The following is a 20,840-nucleotide window of genomic DNA, read 5'->3' as shown; positions in this document are numbered from 1 at the left end:
TTCACATTTCTACAAGGAACACATATTACTCATGCAATTTGAAACAAAGACTAAAAAAAGATAAAACATTTATAATTTCAAAACTAAAAAAATCGATGTGGCTGGTGGGGGAGTTGGGGTGGGAGTCAGACTTGGAGGGAGAAGACATCTTCTGTCCACTCAGCAGGAAGCTGCTTTGCTTCTGAGGTTTCCCAGTCCCCCTGCAGCCTGATGTCACATGTCCCCAGCACCCAAGCCAGCCAGGTCCTTTTCCGTCGACCCCCAGCTGCACCTCTTGGCAGCCATCTGTGCAGGGTCAGCTGCTTCGCCATTGTTCTCTTGGTCCAATCCAAGAAGACGCTAAATTACTTGCGGGGGTCACACAGGTATTTCCTTTACGTCATCTGAGGAAGTGAGGCCAGGTGTACCGTCCACAGTGGGGGACAATGGCGATCAGTAAATTCATTCAACAAATGTTGACTGGGTGCCTACCACATGACGGACACCATCTTTCAGGTCAAGCACCCTCGCATTCAAGGACAGTAAACTAAATCAGCCTCTTCCTCTAGTGATTTTTTTTTTTTAATAAAGACCACAACAAGAAAGTTACCTTTGATATAGACATACACCATAAACTCCTCCTGTGGCAAGATTGTAAAAGTTCTACATCTGAGAACAAGACTTCCTTGATCCATTGATAAGCTCACACATACTAACAAATGTCCAAGTAGTCATTTGTGACTCATTTGGATTCTTAATTGAGTTCCTCAGTCTTTAATCACGCTCTGTAACATCCATTCCCAGCCCCCCAGAGCAAACAGAGGCTGTGGCAGTGCTGCCGCCTCACTGCACTTTTAAAGCAGTGAACTATTAGCCTCTTTCGGGTGGAGACGTCCAGCCTCCCGGAAGCTTAGAAAACGCTTCCGGCTCAAAGCACACCTTCCATTGCAGACTTGCCCGAGTCTGAAGCAGCAATCTGATGAGGCCCTCAGGAAACACCCTCAGGCTTTTGAGGTGAAAATCTGGAGATATTCTTCCTCAGGGTCCCAGTTTTTACCTTCCCTGGCTCACCTCAGACCTTCCAGCCCTTCTTAAAAAAGCCGTACGTAAACCAACAGTGTCCAGAACCCTGCGCAACAGGTGTGCTTCTCCTTGAATTAAAATGGCACTTTGAAAATGGAGCTTCAGCCTTTTCTCTGTTACAAACTCTTTTTCTCTTCATTGTTGGGATGCTAAAACCTTGCTTCAGCTAGCAAGGAAACATTCCATCCACAAGAAGCCAATCTGAGAAAACGTGAATAAAAACCTTTCAAATGAGCTTTTCTTTTTCCCTTGGCCTGTTTCCACATTTACTTTATTAAAATGTTATTTATTCATTTATTTAATGGGATTTCATTTCATTAATTTAGAAGTCATCTAGGTTATCATAAACTTTATCTCCTTAGAATCCCTACACTGGTCTAAACTAAATTAACCAGAGCTCTGAGTAGATTATTGCTTGGCTATTTTGGGGTTTTTTCCCCCTGAAGTTATTAAAGATTTACACAAAGTAATTTTAACTAACCAAAAGAAAAAGTTATTTTTCTTACACAGCAAAGACTGAAAGAAGAAAACATATTGCCACATGCCCCATAAAGAAAAATCCCCTCTTGTGTTTAACTGGACCAAGGACTTAGGAAGCACGGTCACTCCTGATCCCTGCCTCCCTCCGACAAAGAAATTAAGAGGCGTCTGGAAATCAGACTCAGCCACCTTGCACACAGTAGTCCAAAGCTGGATGAAGACTAAACATCGGGTCACACGTCCAGGCATTGAGAGGATTCTGTTTGTATTTTAAGTCTCACTTACTTGGGGACATTGATGCTCAATTATTTTCTCTCTCTTCTTGTGTCCTGGAAGCAAAGAAATCTCTCCTCTCTGAGAGAAGTGTGAACAAGTCTCTTAAAAATTCACATTTTTCTCCCCATAGCCAGTGGCCAGTGCCAATGCTCCAGTCCCCACCCTCTTTACTTCCTCCAAATACACAAGAATCAGGCAGGGTGAACAGTGTGACTTGGTGGCCTGTGTCCGAAGTGCAGTTCCCAATACAATACTTGTTTTGTGACAAGTTAAACATGTGCTCCCATGTCCCGTGGAATCTCAGAGTTCGCTGCCATCACAGAGCAAAAGGATTGGAACTAGCGTTTTAATGTCTGGCTCAGGTGGGCTGAGACAACGAGCCCCAAGACCATCAGCTGAGTTCTAGATCCTGAGGGAGGAGGGTTTTCTTTTCAGTCAAGTGGAGTTCCAATCGCTGAACCTTCGGTGGCTTCCGGGTAAGTCCTGCTCTGACCCTTCTCCAGCTCAAGATGCTGTCCCGGCAGGGATGTCGGTGGGAAAATGCACGTGATCTTTCAAGTGTCACCTGCAGAGCCTGAGTGCTAAGCACAGCACCCCGCGAGACGAGAGGGAAGCACGTTCACTGCGGCTAGCTCTGGGCTGGAGGCTGAGCCATGTGTTTTCCTCTTTAATGTGGTATCAATTTTCAAAACCATCTACAATGAGCACGTAGTACATTTATAATCTGTAAGATGAATTTAAACAGTGGATGGCAAACTACATGGAAAAGGCAATGGCTCTCCCTAGAGACTCCAGGGATGCTGAGTTCTCAGGATGCTAGGAGACTTCTTGTGGCCTATCCCTAGAAGGTAGATTTTCCAGAGCCTTTTGGAAGCGCTCTGGAGAATCACACTGGACTAAGGCCTGTGCACTCCCAGGGTGGTGATCCACCCCATAGCAGAGCAGTAGTGAAAGGAATAGCTAACCTGATTCTCTAAGAGCATACAGTTCATACGTCACTGTGTGATGGATACACAGCTCTAAAATCTCCAACGTTAACCAAGGGACCCATAGATGCCTTGGAGGAAAAAAAAAACACTGAGCGCCCCCTGCAGGTCAATGATAGTATTAACTGATCACCTCTCCATTCTTGGCTTCCTTGAAAGAACCCAGGACCCAGGACCCAAGCTGCTGTTATTTTAAAACAAAATGAAATGTGCTGACACCAAAACAATGGAGAGAGAGAGAAAAAAAAACCTTCTCCTGTGCATGCTATGGTAGCAGAAAACAGTATTTTAAACACATACAGAAAACAGAAACAGCCCTTGTAATTTCAGTTCCAATGAAAAAAATTCAGCAACGAGTGATTAAAATAGCATTACCAGTTCAAAAGCCAAAACCAAGGCTGCAAGGGCAGTCTTCCCAGCTCCAGTGGACAAAGGCCTCCCCCACGTTCTCACGCTGCTGCGCGAGCTGGAGTTGGTAAAACAGGGGGCAGGATCAGAGAGAATCTATTATTCCTTCTTCCACGTGTAAATGTTAGTCGACTCATCGAAAGTCATTCTCATTCTCCTCAGTAAAGTGAGAGTAGGTTAGATCCTGTCTCAAGATTCCTCTAAGCTCTAACAGAAAAGAAACAAATACATGATAGCAATAATATGTATTTGTTACCAACGTATGTACTAGAGAGTGCATGGTCTGGATCCACAAGTTGGTATCGGGGTGTAATCAGAAATCCTGGGGTCACCTGCACTGGTGAGACTGGGAGGGTCACTTCTCCTGGTGTCAGTCTAAGCACTGGTAAGAGCGGGAATATTGTCAACAGTTGGAAGACGTAATGAAAGAAAAGTCGCCACCTTCACAGTAGCAATAATATGGATAAACTTCTTAACAAGAAATGGGCATGACTTATATGAGGAAAACTGAAAGCACACCACTGAGGGAAACAAAGGAAACTCTAACCAATGCAAAGGTATACACCGTGCTCTCAGGTGGGCAAACTCAACATCACATAGCTATTAATGCTTCCTAAATTAATCTGTTAATTTGATATAATCCCAATTTTAAAAATCAATTAGGTTTTGTTGAAATTTGACAAGATGATTCTAAAGCTCACATAAAAAGGTAAATACACAAAAATAGCCAGGGAGGTTCTGAAAAATTAGAGTAATGAGAGGGACATAAGCCCTTTCAGATATTAAAACAAATTATAAAGCTATAATTTAAAGAGTTGTTTAAACAGCTTATTAAAACAGTTTGATATTGGCACATGAACAGAGAAATAAAAGAACATAGAAAGTCAAAAACAGACCCCGATACAAATTGGAATTTATTATTTAATAAAGGCAGGAATTAAAATCCACAAGAGAAAGATGTGTTATTTGATAAATGATATTGGGACAACTAGGGAGCCATCCACAAAAAATAATGGACACCAATTTCATATATCATACTAGGGTAAATTCCAGCCACATCTAACACTTAAATGCAAGCACTGAAACTGCACAAATATTGGAAGAAACAATTAGATAATTGTTTGAATAGCCCTGAAATGGAAAAGGCTAATTTCACTCTAAACAGAAAGTTGATATACCTTACCATATAAAAACAAAACACTTCTGCATTGCAAAAACCACAATAGCCAAGTCAAAAGACAAATGGCAAACAAGAGAAAAACACAACCACTTCATGGTAAAGGAGCCAATGTCCTTAATATATAAAAAGTCCTTACTAAACAATAAAAAAAGACAGTAAAATTTCTTATGAAGGAAGTAAATAATTCACAGAGTAGGAAATTCAAATGAATCTGAAACTTTAAAAGATACTCAACATCACTTATAATAAAGTAAAATTATGACATCATTCTTGGAGTGATATTAGTAAAGATTTAAAAATTTGATACGCTTTGGGTGAGGGTACAAAGTAACAGGCACTCTCGTACATTGATGGGAGGGCAGCTTGGAAGTACTCTCAAAATTAAAATGCACAAAACCCTTTGACTCAGAAAGTCCACTTTGAGGAATTTATCCTATAGATACATAAAATAAATGATCATAATACAAAAATATTATTAGTAGCATTGTTTGTAATTGCAAATGATTGGGGGGAAGTGTCTGAAAATAGGAGCCTGGTTAAATAAATTCTAATTTATCCACTCAGTAGAAATTTATGCAGCTATAAAAATGGAAGAGAAACACTCATTATGTGATACAGAACAATTACTAATATATAATGACAAATGGAAGTAGAGAGGCAAAAAAGTGGAAAAGAAAATATATGCAAATGTTTTTGCATGAGCATAAAAGATGGCCGGCAAGACAGGCAAGAGATGTGTAAGACTGGGTGCCAATGGCGAGAAAATGTGGGTGGCGTGGGGCCGGGTAAGAGGAAGACTTTTCACTTGTTTCACGGTATATCCTTTTGTAAATTTTAAACTTTGAACTACGTGGAAGTTTTCCTGTAAAAGAATTAAATTATAAGGGGTATATCTTCAAGCTCATTTCAGGCAGAGGGTTAAAGGTGATGGATAATCTTTATAACTACACAGCACACAGTAGGTTCTCAACAAGTGGTTCTTGAAGAATGAGCGAGCATTGCCATCTGGGATGGGGACTGTCTCTTGTCACAGTGGCTGGTCCCAACACCAATGGTCCAGTCTCTCCCTGGAAGAGTTGGTTCAGGCATTCTTGGACGCCTCTGACTGGCCTTCCCACACTCTTCTCTCTATATGTTTGAATCCTACTTAGATTAAATATGACTTCGGCTCAAACTCCAAGTCCCAGCAATAATTTTTTCTTAAAGACAGAAAATTTGAAACCCTACTCTCATGGCATTCATGCAAAGAAGACTGAGAAGGGAAACTGTCTTTGCAAGATTCTCTTTAAAGCTGTTGAACAAAACCAGAAACAAAATAGTTTAACCCAGACTCTGATCGTGCAAACAGAACCTGGTGTGCTTGCAAGGATTTGCCTACCGGACAGGTTATGACAGCACTGTTCCATTCTTTTTAGAAGGAAGCAATGCTAAAGCCTAAAGCTAAAGTCAAGTGAAAACGAGGCGTTTCCCTTTATGCAGGAGTTAAGATGATTGGTTGGAAGACAAGCGAGCTGCACCATATTCTAGACCAGGGTTCCTGCGGACGGGCCTCAGCCTGTGAACTGTGTTTTACTGGTCCTTGGTGTGATAAGTACAGAAACTGAAAGTGAGAGCATAGAATATTATGTCTACTGAATCCAATATCTTAAAATTAAGCTTGCATTTTACATTTTGCTATTTCATTTTTCCCCCCAGTAATTTTTTATTTTACTTTACAAGAATGTCAGTCCAAAATAGATTGGGAATTTGAAAAAACAAAAGCACTGGTCCTACACCAGAAGCAGTTTGAGAGGCACTGTTCTGGTCTACATTTTCTTCCAGACACAGTGACTGTGAAGTTCCAGTAGAAATCGTGGTCTCCCATGTGGCAGCCACTAACCACATGTGGTTACTGAGCTCTTGAAATGTGGCTGGTCTAAATTGGGATGTGCTGTTAAGGGTAAAACACACACTGGATCTGAAATCTTTGTGCAGAAAAAAGTACATTATATCAATGTTTTAATAATGATTGTGTTGAAATCACAATATTTTGGATATATTGGGCTACACAAAATATATTATGATTAATGTTTCTTTTCACTTTTTAATGGGGCTTCCAGAAAATTTAAATTACATGTGTGGCATATATTTGAGGCTCACATTATACTTCTAGTGGACAGTGCTGAGCGCTGCTGTGGACTTTTCCCTTCCTGCTGCCTTTGAACCAGTTTCATGGTGCCCAGTCTTTTCACTACATATTCAGCTTAAATATCTCCTCTTCCATTAAGTCTCATGAATCATGATTAAAAGTAAAGCTGTTTTTTTTTTCACGTGAATCTTTATACATTCACATAAAGATTTTCGCGTGAACATAGTTTATAGTTCCCTTGGGTGAATATATAGGAATGGAATGGCTGGCAAGGATATGATTAACTTTACAAGAAGCTACCAAATTGATTTTCAAAGCAGTTGGACCACTCTGCATTCCCACCATACTCAATATGAGAATTCCAATTCCTCCTACCTTTGCCAGCACTGGGTACCATCTAATCTTTGAAAATAAGTCATTTTAATTAATGAGTAGTGGTATCTTATCTGCATTTTATTTTGCATTTCCCTATGACTAGTGATGTTGAGCATCTTATTTGGCAACTGAATGTCTTCTTTCATGAAGTGTCCACTCAAGTCTTTGGCCAATTTAGTTTTTATGGAGTTGTTCACTTATTGTTGAGTTTTGAGAATTTTTTATATATTCTGGATACAATTCCCCCAATAGATATTTGATTTGCAAATATTTTCTCCTAGTCTGTGGCTTGTCTTTTCATCCTCTTAGCAGTATTACTGTAGATCAAGAAGTTTTCAATTTTGTTAAAATCTGATTTACCCTATTTTTTAAATGGATTGTTTTTATGACATATCAAAGAATTCTTTGCCTAACTCAAGGTCATACAGATTTTCATACATGCTTTCTTCTAGAATTTTTTTTAATTGAAGTACAGTCAATTGCAATGTGTCAATTTCTGCTGTACAGCACAATGTCCCAGTCTTGCATAAACATCCATATATTTGTTTTCATTTTTTCCATTAAAGGTTATTACAAGATATTGAACATAGTTCCCTGTGCTATATAGAAGAAACTTTAAATAAATCTATTTTTGTATATAGTGGCAAACATTTGCAAATCTCAAACTCCCAAATTTATCCCTTCCCACCCCTTTTCCCTGGTAACCATAAGATTGTTTACTATGTCTGCGAGTCAGTTTCTGTTTTGTAGATGAGTTCATAATGTCTTTTTTTTTTTAAGATTCCACATTTGAGTGATATATTTTTCTTTCTTTCTAGCTTACTTCACTTAGAATGATGATTTCTAGGTCTATCCATGTTGCTGCAAATAGCATTATTTTATTCTTTTTTATGGCTGAGTAGTATTCCATTGTATAAATATGCCACAGCTTCTTTACCCAGTCATCTTTCAATGGACATTTAGGTTGCTTCCATGTCTTGGCTATTGTAAATACTGCTGCTATGAACACTAGGGTGCATGTATCTTTTCAAATTAGAGTTCCCTCCAGATATATACCCAGAAGTAGGATTGCTGGATCATAAGGTAAGCCTATTTTTAGTTTTTTGAGCAATTTCCATACTGTTTTCCATAATGGCTGCACCAAACTACATTCCCACCAGCAGTGTAATGCTTTATAAAGTTCATTTGCATTGTAACAGATCAGAATTTCCTTCCTTTTTTAAGGCTGAATAATATTTCATTGTATTTATAAACCATATTTAGTTTATTTATTTAACTATTCATGGACACCTGGACTGTTTCCATCTTCTTACTGCTGTGAATAATGCTTCCATGAACATTGGTATACAGGTATCTGTTTGAGTCTCTGCTTTCAATTGTTTTGAGTATATACCAAGGAATGGAACTGCTGATCACACGGTATGATCATTCTATGTTTACTTTTAGAGGAACCACTAAACTGTTTTCCACAGTGCTACTCGTATTATATTCCCATCAGCACTGTACCGGGGTACCAATTTCTCCATATTTTTGCCAACGTGGGTTATTTTCCATTGTTTTAATATAATAGTCATTCTAGTAGGAGTTTGAAGTGGTATCTTATGGTTTTGACTTGCATTTCCCTAATGACTAATGATTTTGAGCATCTTTTTATGTACCTATTGGCCATTTGTACAGTCTGTTTGGAGAAATGTCTATTCAAATCCTTTGCCCATTATATTAACTGGGTTGCCTTTTTGTTGCTGAGTTGTAGGAGTTCTTTATACTTTCTATATATTAATTCTTTATCAGATATACAGTTTGCAAATATTTTCTCCCATTTTGTGAGTTGCCTTTTTACTCTACTAATATTGTCCTATGATGCATAAAATTTTATTTTATTTTAATAAACTCTAACTTTTTTTTTTGGCCTATACTTTTGGTATCTTTTCTGTATGTAAACAAAGAGGGGAAATCAATATTGCAAGTGAGGAGAATGGTCAGGAGTCATGGCAGTGTGAGCCAGGGCACTCAGGGCAGAGATGATGGAAAGCAGACACATCTGGGCTGTACTCTGGAGAGTAGCCCACAGGACATGCCAATGGATTGGAGCATAAGGATGTGGGAAATAAAATAATCAAATTCCAGATATATTGGGAAGCAAATAAATCAGGCCAACTTTTCACTTTTAGTTTGGACTTTAAGAAAAACCACTTGGCTGAAAAACAGAAATGAGCTTGAAGATGAATCAGAAGATATTTTCAGACAGAAAGAATGTGAAGGTGTATAGATACAATTATCATTTTACACTATGATGCAATCCATGTTTTAATATGACAGGATCCTGCAATCTGAGAAAACTGGGACAAGAGCATCTGAAAGAGACATAAGCCACTTCCCCACAACTCCCCAAATAAGGCCTCATCTGTGTTTCCTCCACACCATAACCAGTGACTTAATCCCTCAGTGCTGGAAGAATGTACATTATGACAAAGGACTATATTGCTCTTAAATCCTTTGGGTGCATATGAGAAAATTATCATTTTAATAAGCTTCTGGAAATTTCTGTGAAGCCACTACTTTGGAGCCAAATGACAGCCCTCATTTTGCCTTTACATTTTCAGAGAACACCAGCCCTTTTAAGAATAAGATTTCTAGTCCACAGAGCAACAGAGCCTGCTTTAGTAGCACAGAAAAACAGTAGTTGGTTTTTGTACAGAAATTTTTTATTACCAAAAATTTGCTGTTGTTTTCTCAGTCGTGTTAAATAGCTTCTGTAAGGTGACACTGCACCTAAGCCTCCAGATGCCTTCCCTAGCGGACCAGCCTTCTCTGCCCAGAATGTGTTCTTTAAGTAGTCCCTCCTGGACCGAAGCGCATCAAGGCTGGGGGAGAGACGTGCTAGGGTACTCTTTGCTGCCTGGAAATGCTACGTTCCAACTCTTATTAGCAAATATCACTATTAAATTCATTTCTACAATTTTTCTATCCAAGACTAATTATGTAATTTTTTCTTAATTACAGCTATAAACCCCTTGCACATTAATATTTGTGCCAAGAAATATGCATCCTTATGAATATATTAAAAATGTGCTATGGCTTAGTGATACATTTCAGGACGAAGTATTATTACTGCATAATGTTTGAAGCATTTTTTTTCTGGTGTCACATGTAGAGTATATATAATCTTGCTAGTCTTCTGAACTACAACTTGTACTGGCAAAATTAAAATATCCACCACTATTCTTGCATTCCTTTTTCTCTTCAATGTAAGTAAGTCACCAAACTTCTACTTTTCCATCACTTAAGGCTAAGTCTTCCTTTCATTTAGATGAGCAGGGTGTTCTAATCTAACGCAGCTTTCAGAGGCAGAGACCAGGCATAGACAGACTTACAAAATTATTTTCATTGAACCTAAAGAAAAAAGAATATAAAATGTCCAAATTTAGGAGATTCTTGATTTCTAAATCAGTGTTTTTGGATCAAAAGGCATTATTTCTAATAGAAAACTTAGAGCCACTTTTCCAGTGTTGTTTCCAGATCAGTATTCCAGTAATTAGAAAGCCTCCCCAAGCTTGCTTTCTTTACACCGTAACTGATGTAATTAATGTAAGTCCATAATGACCCAGTGCATACAATAACTATTTCCTCGAGACACAAAAGATTTGACAATGGATAATTGTCAACAAATTCAAAATTAACTTTTTTCCTCTTACCCTTAGGGGGAGAAAAGCCAAGTGATTAAGATCAGTTTAAAGCACATTTATCTTATAGTATACTTTAAAAAACTATGATGCTTTTTCAATTAACCTATTTGCCATCATTAAAATGATTTTTAAAAGGCAAAGAAATATCTTTTTAATGGATAATTTTTTAAGGTTATCATTATAAATCTAGTTCATAGTGTAATTGGTGAAAACTAAATTTTACTAATAAAATTCAAGGTTTAAGGGTTAAAAAAATTGTAACCCTAAATCATTATGTGACTTTTACGTATTTAAAAAGATTAATCAATACTGGCTTCTGCTTCCAGCTAAGATGGAATAACAGAGACTAGATTTATTATCCCACCTAAAACAGCTAAATGTCAAACCACGAAAAAACAGTTTTCATGACTTAGGACATAAAGTAAAAAAGAAGTGAGCCCTGAGAGTTGGTTTTCCCAGCCTACTGTCTCAAGTTTCCCAGATGCAGCTCTGGAAAGGGGAAGCCGGGCAGAGACATCTCCCGATTTCCTTTACTTCTTTGCTTAATGATTTCCTTGATCTCTTGGCATATTCAAGATATTCTAAAGTCAGTTCCTGTTAATTTTTTTCCTCAAATAATGGGCCATATTTAGTTCCTCTGCATCACACTATTTTTTGAAACTTGAACATTTTGAATATTATAATGCGGCAACTCCAAGTTTGTTGTTGTTGCTTTGAGGGAGGTTGCAGTCGCTTGTTTAGTGCCTTTTAATAAACTAATTTTGCAGACTATTTTATGTCACTAGAGGCCACTGGAGTCTCTGTTATATAATCTTATTGGTAAGCTAGTGATTTGAGAAATTTCCTTGAATGTCTTGAGCCAATCACCATATCCACCATCATCATCATCTCCCAGTACTTGCAGATTGGCTCTGTGTTTGGACAAATTACCACAAAGTTCATGGCTTAAAATTCTGAAAATCTCTTAACTTACACTTCTGGAGGTCAGAGTCCTAAAATCAGGGTGTTAGCAGGGCTGATTCGTGTGGAGGCTCTGGAGGAGAATGTTTCCTTACCTCTTCCAGCTTCCAGAGGCTGCCCACACTCCTTGGCTCATGCTCTTCAGAGACAGCAGTGTAGCCTCTCTCTGTCTGACCTCTGATTCCTTCGTGACATCTCCTTCCTCCTTCTGAGTCTTCAGCCTCCCTCTTATAAGTACCCGAGTAATTATGTTCAGTCACCCGGATAATCCAGAATAATCTCCCCAGTTCAGGGCCTTTAACTTAATCACACCCGCAAGGTTCCTTTAGCCACGTGAAGTGACGTGTTCATTTTCTGGGATTAGAATGTGGACACAGTGGGGGCGCTCAGGCAGTCCAGCACAGCAGTAGCCTTTGGCTGTGCACTAATGCTGAGGTATGTTTACACATATACCACCTCCATCGCTTCACTGCCAGTCCCGAAAGTAGATGCTCACACTGTAAAATGGATAAACAATGACTCACCTTTCACAGAGGTTTTCCCTAATGTACTCATTTTCTGTGACTACGTAACAAATGACAAAGAACTTAGCAGCTTCAAATCATACACATTTCTCACAGTTTCTGTGGCTCGGGGTCCTCTACTCCATCTCAGAGGCTAATGTCAAGGTGTTGGTCAGGGTGTAACCTGACCACCTGAGACTCAGGATGCTCTTAAAAGCTCCTACATTTATTATCTCACAGTCTCCTTTTGGCTGAAGCCAAGGTCCCTGATTGCTTGCTGGCTGTCGGTAGGGGTTGCTCTCAGCTCTCGGAAGCCACCCCCATGTCTTAGCCACGTGGCCATCCACAATATGGCAGCTTACTTCTTCAAAGCCAGCAGGAATCTCTCTCTCCACTCTGCTAAGGAGTCGTAGCAGGTAACAATCACAGGAAGGATGCAACCTTCACCTCTGCCATTCAATGCAACACAACAAGGGAGGGACTATTCCATCATACTCATGGGTCTGACCATACGCAAGGAGGGGATTACACAGGGTGTGTACTCCAGAGGGTGAGGATCTTGGGGGCCATCACAAAATTCTGCCTACAATATCATGCATCAATTTTGAATCTTTCTTTTAGAAAAAGAAGTTAAAATTTTTAAATGGAAGCTGAGCTCTTAAATTTTTCCTGGTACTATTTTTATTTCTTAATACCTTTAAAATCACGGGCTAAGAATGGGGGCAGGGTAAGGGAGACAAAGTAATGCTTAGATCACCAGATATATGCCAGGTAGCGTGCTAGGCTCTATGCTTTACAATCCATTCCACATCAGAGAAAAGAACTGCATTTGAACTAAGGAGGTACTATGAGAAACATAACCAAATCAAATACGAAGAGTGTTCTTAAGGTTTTAAGTATAGATAAGGAAATCAGACAATGGTAACAAATGTCATTAAGTTGACAGGCTAAAACTAGTATTTCAAAATTTTCCCTAAATGAGATTGGGTATGCCTTTGATGGTCTTGGAAAACAAATACTCTACATTTCCCAGTGTAATGAACATTTTATTTTTAAAACAAAACAGATTTCACTGCACAGAATTCAAAACAGACTGTAGCTTATGTAACTAAATTTAATGGCCTAAATATTTTCTCCTAAATCATGCTGCACATATTTTATTAATCCATGAATAAAATTTCTTCCAGGATGGTACCACACATATTTAATCATAGTCAAGTCTTTCTTCATCTAGAAGATCAAATACAGCTAATATTGCTTAGAAAATGGGAACTACAAAGGGCTTTAGAATTAAATGTTTTAAAACCACATTTAAATTCAAATACCACTTAGCACAATTTTCACCCTGAAGTATCAAGGAGAAGGTTGAAGTACTGGCTTTTTTCAGAGGAATTAAGACAAAAACATCTAATAATTCCAGCTTTCAAAATGATTTTATTAAATATGTAAAGACTTGAATTAAGGTTTCTGGCAATATAGCAATGCTAGAATACATGTAGCAAACTATAAACACAAGTTGAAAACTAACTCAAAATAATGACAGCTATTTTTAATTGCTAATTCTCTGTTACCTAAACAAATACTGGCTGGTAATATAGCTGGAAAACCACAAGAATGAAATAGTCAAATATTAGAGAAATAACTCATAGAAACACCTGAATTATTTCACTGATGTAAAAATGCACTAAAATTTTGTGTTCATAAATAAGATACCCTGATAATAACATATGCTTGAAGTTCAAAAGAGAATTTTTAAACTCTCTTATAAATCATAAAACCTTCAAGAAGCATTTTGGCCTAAAATGCTTCATTCTTGGTCTCAACTCAGATAAATATTTTGGAAAACTGGAAGAAAAACTCTATTTCATAGCTGCTGGAGGTGTCTGAATATGGTTGGAAAAAGAAGATATTTTCCCCATTCTTATTTGGGCACTTTGCACTCATTCACACATGGCATAAATTTAAACTCTGAATTGGCATGGACAAAATCCTGTAAGGGAACCACAATCCAGAAATAAAAGTTGGCAATTCCTGATGTTGAAGCAGAGCACAAAACGGCGCCTGCACGGCCTTGCTCCTCAGCAGTGAAGACCTGGGCTCTCACCCCAGCCAGGTGCCTGCACGGCCGCGGGGGCCCAACTCAAGGCGTGTCGGCAAGTGAGACGTCACGTGAGAGCCCCCTACAAGGAAGTGAGCTAAACGAACAGTGTACATCATTCTCGCAAAATTAAAATTATAAAATATATACATATGGCAACCAAAAAGAACTCAGTGGCCTCCAGTAACGGCAGACTGGGTAGTATATACCAGCTCTCTTGCTGGGCAAAACCAAAAGCGACTGCTTGAAAGCATGCGAACGCTAATAAGACCGTGAAGAACAACTGGGCTGCGCAGAAGCCGAACTACACGAGCGAGCCACTGATTTGGGTCTGCTTTCCCCACAGGGATGTCTGCTGATGGGGCCATTCAGAGCAAAAGCAGAGCTTTCAGGAGGATCACAGGGAAAGATGACAAAAACTGGAGTTCAGGGCCTACCCAGGAGAAGAGGCCCTGGTAAACTCTCGTGGCTTTGAGGGAAGGTCCATTCTGAGTCTGGAAATGAATCCAACTTCAAAACCTCAAGCCCTTTCTGGACCAAGGTGATCCAGGATGGTAAGTACTCCTATCCATCTTCCAGAAGTGGAAATAAGTCCATTCTGAAAGATGATCAACATCCTCCCTCAAGCCATCTACTGTTTTTCACATACACTGCCAGCATATAAAATGACAACAGTTAGGTACACGAGGAGAGAAGCCAACATCACGCAAAACAGAAGCAGGCCAGATAATCCATCAAGTTATCAGACAGACTTTATAATAAAATCAAAGGTGGAATGGAGAATTCTGTCAGAAAATAAGAAAAAAAATATTTTTAAGTACCAAGTGGGAATTCTAGAACTGAAAAAAAAAAATAAAAACTAAAACCTACTATTGAGAATTCAATGAATGGGTTTAAAGAAAAAAAAATGGTAAGCTGTAATATACATTAGAAATACCCAGAATGAAGAGATAAAAAGAAAAAAACAGGAAAGAACATGATTAAAAGTTTTCTAAAACTGATAAAATTAAAAAAATTAAGTTATTAAGTGATGTTGAACCGCTGCCCAGCACATGGTCCTCTGTGCTGACAAAATGAGGCCAAGCCATGTTGTGAGACAAACAACTCAGTACCTCCAATAAAGTGCAAACAGAAAAACACATGAAGCAGAAACCTAAAAATTCAAGAGACTTCTGAAACAGGTCAACCAATCACAATGTGGGGACTGTAACTGGATCCTGATCTATACAAACGTACTTGGGAGAAAACCACCATGATGTCCGTAAGACAACTGGAGACTTGAACTCTAAATGCATGTACAGATACTAGAGAATTATTGTTTTTGTTTGTTCTACTTAGGTTTGATGATGATTTGTTACTATGTTAGAAAAAAGTTCTTTTGGCAATAACTGACATATTTACAGATAAGATGACAGAATGACTGGCATACGCTTAAAATAATACAGATGGGTAAGTAACTGGGTGACATATTAAAGACAATTAGCCACGAGTTAATTACTGAAACAGGTGGATGGATTTATGCAAGTTCATTATACTTTTCAGTTTACTTTTGCTGTGTTCAAAATTCTCTATCATAATAAAATTTTATATAATTATCAGTAAGCTTGACCATCTTTATTGTTTACTTGTCCATTTTAATTGCTTCTATATCTTTGTCATTGCCTATTACTTATATTGATTTATAGAGCTAATTATTAGAAAAATTAGCCCCTTTTCATCAGAATCAGAATTTTAAATTTTGTTTATGGTTGTTTTATGGCAGTCTTCCATTTTAGTGAAATTTATCAATATATTCTTTTATAAATGTATGTCATGGCTGAAGAGGCACACATCCCCACTCCAAGCTTATATTTACGTATGATTTCTTTAGTACTGTGTGATTCCACTTTTTCCCCCTCCACGTGTAAACTCCGACCCGTCTGGAATTTATTTGGGTATAAGAGACTGGGATCAAACTATGTTTTTTTCCCAACAGCTACCAGTTGTCCCAATAATCCATTTTTCTACTTACTTTAAATGTTGTCTTTTATAATATTACTATAAACTCCCATATATATCTTGAGTATATTTCTGGACTGTTTCATTGATACATCTATCTCAAACAAGTAGTCTTCTGTTTTAATGTTACATTTACCTTATATTTTAATGTTATTTTATCAAATTAAAAAAATGTTTTCCCCTGGCTATTCTTGTTTATTCTTCCTCATACACTTCCAATGACTTTCAGGTTTCTTTTAAAAATCCCTATAGGATTCTAACTGATTGCATCATTATTAATATGTAGGCAAAACTTTTACCCCTACATTAAGCCTTTCTGTTCAAGAACAAAAATCATTTTTCCAGCTATTCTAACTTTTCATCTCTTAATATATCTCAATTTAGAGTGTCTGGTACATAGCAATCACAGGTAAATGTTTACTGAATGAATGACTCCACTGTACCAGTATTTTGGGATTAAGCGTCATTATTAGAGAAGTTTGAAAACTTTAAGTCAGTGGAGTTTATAAACAGAATATATTGTGATGTTACAGGAAAAATCCAGGGTTTTTTACTAATTAGAACCTTCATTCAGTATCTTTTTGTAACCTGCTCACTGATGTTTAGAATGAACTTAAAGCTCGGTACAATTCCAAGCTATCTTTAGAACTACAATAGACACACACATGTAACTTACTATTTACCGTAAGATGTGCTTTCTTAACTCTTATTCCTTTGAAAATTGATGGTTTACATGGGTGCACAGAAGAGGGGAAACACTGGGCTGGGAAACTAGGTAACAGATTATTGTATTAAATTAGAAGAGAGGTGATGACATGATCTAAACTAATGGCAACAGAAATAGAAAGAGATTGATTAAACAAGAGGGAAAAAAGGAGTCTAAAAGGACCCCAGAGTCTGAGCTATGATGGCAGAGAATAATGGTGCCAAACAGCAGAAACAGGCAAACTAGGAGGTTAGCGAATGTTAAGGGAGAAAATCACTCTAATTTAAAACAGGCTGAACTGGAGTAAAGCAGAGTCCAGCGCACAATACTGACGTGGTTCCTGAGGGGGGACTAAAATAATGATCTGGCAGTCATGTGCCCAGAGGTGAGGACAAAGCTCTGGAAACCAGTGTTTACATGAAAAATGTGTTTATTTGAACCCATCTTATCACTCAGCAACAGGTAAATGAAGTGCCACTGCTCACTGTTAGAATTTTAAAAAAGAAAAATCAAAATATAAAAATATTTTGATCTAACACAAAACTATAAAATATGTTAAAATGCTGTAATTCTCTTTTTAAAAAACTAAATTATATAAAACTGAAGAAACCATTCAGTCCTGGTGGCTGAGCTTTATAACCAGTGATGCCAAGAAATAAAGCAGGGAAACTCCAAAGATGCTCACTGTGGGCTCCGTCAGAGCACTGGGGGAAGGGGGTGTCATCACATAAATTATAAACAAACAGCTCTTCTCAAATCACCAAAATTAACTGCTAAAGAAGAAAAACAAGGTGAAGCTTGTGCTAGTTTTACACTGATTTGTGTTACCTATAGAATTATAATATACATTTCACATGGTGTGAAAAAAAAAATCAGGCTTTGAGTTTCAAATTCCATTGCAAGACATCGGCCAGCTTCATAAGCCAGCTTTTACTCAATGTTTGAGTTTCTGAGATGAAAGAGATGTTAATATGTTATTTCATACCACTCTCCATGCCCACGTGTAAGTCTAGCAAAGACTAATTAAAACTCTAATTATTAAACTACATTAATCTAAGCCAAGTATCAATAACTCTGTAATAGGAAAAGCTTCAATTTGTATGAAATTCATTTTCATTATACCTGACAAAGGTAACATATTAATGGATTTTGGTGACACAGAACATAACACAGGCCTGATTTGTAATCTTTCATTAATTTGTTCCATCTTATTTGACAGCATCCATTATAGTAAGTTTTCAATATGTGATACTTCAAAACAAACCCAGAAAAAATAACAATCTATAATTTATATTTTTCATTCATTTAGATTTGGCCTATTCCCAATTAGGTATTTTACCATACTATGTATTCTTCATAGTGTTTACTGTCTCAAGTCCTATCTTTTCAATACTCTCTTTAAAACATCTCAGCATCACAACCTAAAACTTCGAAACTTCGCCCATGAAAAAACAGGTTTAAATGTATTCATCTAAAAGTAAAAATGAAATAAAATTTTTTATAAAACAAGCAAAAAAATAAAAAATTAAAAAATAAAAGTGAATGATGCCTTTAATCTAGCTCCGACTCCACCGAGTACGTAGAGGGGTGGATACACACACAAACACACACACACACACACACACACACACACACACACACCAAACGGGATCACATTTAAAACACGAAGAGTGTATTTTAAAAATAATTTGTGGTGATTTAAAGATCCTGTTATCACAGATATTACAGATTAAAGATTCTACCTAAAATAGACATGTTCTGGGAGTCGCTGCATGGGAATTCCAGACGAACACTGTCATGCTCATATTCTTTGGAATATGTACCCACAAGTAATTGAACTCAGCATGGAAGCTAAAATAAGCCTTTCAAGTATTTAAAATACATTTCCCAGCATCATCCCAAGGTGAAAAGAGACTTCTGGTCATGTCTCTGTTCCTTTCCAAGTACATTCTGCAAAGAATTCCCATTAGGAAGGCCTGACATAGAAGCACACGTCCTAACGTGACGATGCTTCCTGACGACAGCTTTACACTTAAACTGGGGTTTACGAGAGTCAGAGCCTGGAACTCAGTGGAAAACTTAACAGCCAGATTTTATCTAACTTAATGATGGGGCTTATTATGGTACTCAAATTTACTAAGAAAAAAAAAAAAAACCAGTGTTCTGTAATTACATGGTACCAACAGGTTAATCACTGAAAACACTGCTTTAATTTTTATTATTCTCTTACACAAGAACCTTCAACGCTTTACCGCTGACAATGCACTTGACTTCCTTGAACTCGCCACTGGTGGTCCTTCACGATCTCGCCCCACCCTGGTGCTCCAAGCATCCCAGCAAAACCACAGCCCAGCCAGCCCGGACTGCCAGTCCTCCAAACACGCTTCTGCCTCCCTGTTCACACTGCCTTCTGCTCCCAGAACGATAATCCTTGTGACCCCTCCTGGTCCGCATAGATGATGATTCCTCCAGACCTACCCTGTTCTATTCGATGAAGCCTTTTCTGATCATCTCAGGCAGAAACGGTCTCTGCCTTTTGAATGTCCCCCTCCTACCGTGCTTTCCTGAAGGTGCTGAATGGAGATGCAACAACAGCTACTCACCAAGTGAATGCCAAACTCTGGCAAGTGGAGAGTTGCCGCCTGCTGCCTGGACCAGCGGGGCTGCCTGGCTGCTCTTTCTGCTGGCTTCGCTGCAGACAGTCACTGTGCAGGTCTAAATGGGACATGTAAGGGGAGCTCTTTCCTACCATGGCACCAGCAGGCTGTACGGAACTGAACAGAGCTGGACTTTTAAGGCCAAGGAATTTCTAGGAAAATGAAGTGACTTATAACAGTCTAAATGTGTTCTCACCCTAGAGCAAAACAAACAGGCAAGCAGTGAATGACAGCAGAAAATGTCCTACGTCAACTGTCTGTATTCTCTCTCCTCCTGATGACGGAGATCTGTGAATGAGACAGATTATACACTGTTCTCCTAGAATGTCTCTGGTCAATTTTCTAATTGCCTAAAACTGGGTAACAAATCCAGGAATTAGACTAGTGGGCTATAAAATCTAGAATGATGTATAACTGAAACCAATCTGATCCAGGGAGGCTCGTATCAAAATTACTTTCACCCACAGACTAAAACTCAATGTTCACAAAAGCTAGTCAATGACAGCCTCATAATAGGTAGAAAAGAAAAACCTTGAAAATGTTTTCCTTACCTTTACTGCTGCAATTAGTTTTAACTAAGAAATGGCAATGACAAATAATCGCTGATTACCCCTAAGAGGTAATAAAAACTATTTTGTAAAAACTTGGGAAGTGACACTCTGAACTTGCGAGAAAACGTAAGAAATCTGTTGGTAGTCTATATGCAATTTACTAGAATCAAAACTTTACATTAAAAGATTGGTGCGAATTAGAACTCATCACATAATTAGACCTCATTCTGAAACGCAAAACAGACCTACAGTGTCACAGCTGTTCTATAAATTATGAAAAAGAAAGGAAATGCTAACACATATATATATTTTATGTGCTAAAATGACCATTTTAGACTTAACACCAACCTAAAAAGGAAAATATCCAATCATATTTCTGTGAACAGAAAAAAAACACAATTTCATTCAGAAGCTTTTAAATATTTATGTGTTTTAAACCTCTTTGTAACTCAGTACAGATTTCCAGCCCAACAGAATTAAAGAACACATGAAAGATGGCTTTTAATTTAAGGACACAGCCTGTGTAAAAGAACGCTAATAGCTGCCTGTCGGTTTCAGATGTGGAGTTAAACAGCACATCCACATGGGCACAGAACTCATGTGCTTCATAACAATTCCATTAATGTGCTTCCCATAGTATCTCAAGCAGAGCTCATTACAATTTCTGATCCAAAATTTAGATGAGAAACTATTTTGAAAAAAACACTACAAACTCTACAAACTCTAAATCTGAACACTGAGGAGCAAGGATAATAATTATACACGACAAACACTCAGAAGGAACAG

Source organism: Camelus dromedarius, chromosome 26 (genome assembly GCF_036321535.1).
Source record: "Camelus dromedarius isolate mCamDro1 chromosome 26, mCamDro1.pat, whole genome shotgun sequence".
In the NCBI taxonomy this organism is placed as follows: Eukaryota; Metazoa; Chordata; class Mammalia; order Artiodactyla; family Camelidae; genus Camelus; species Camelus dromedarius.
The sequence above is the reverse complement of the archived record's forward strand: the minus strand, read 5'-3'. Positions refer to the sequence as shown.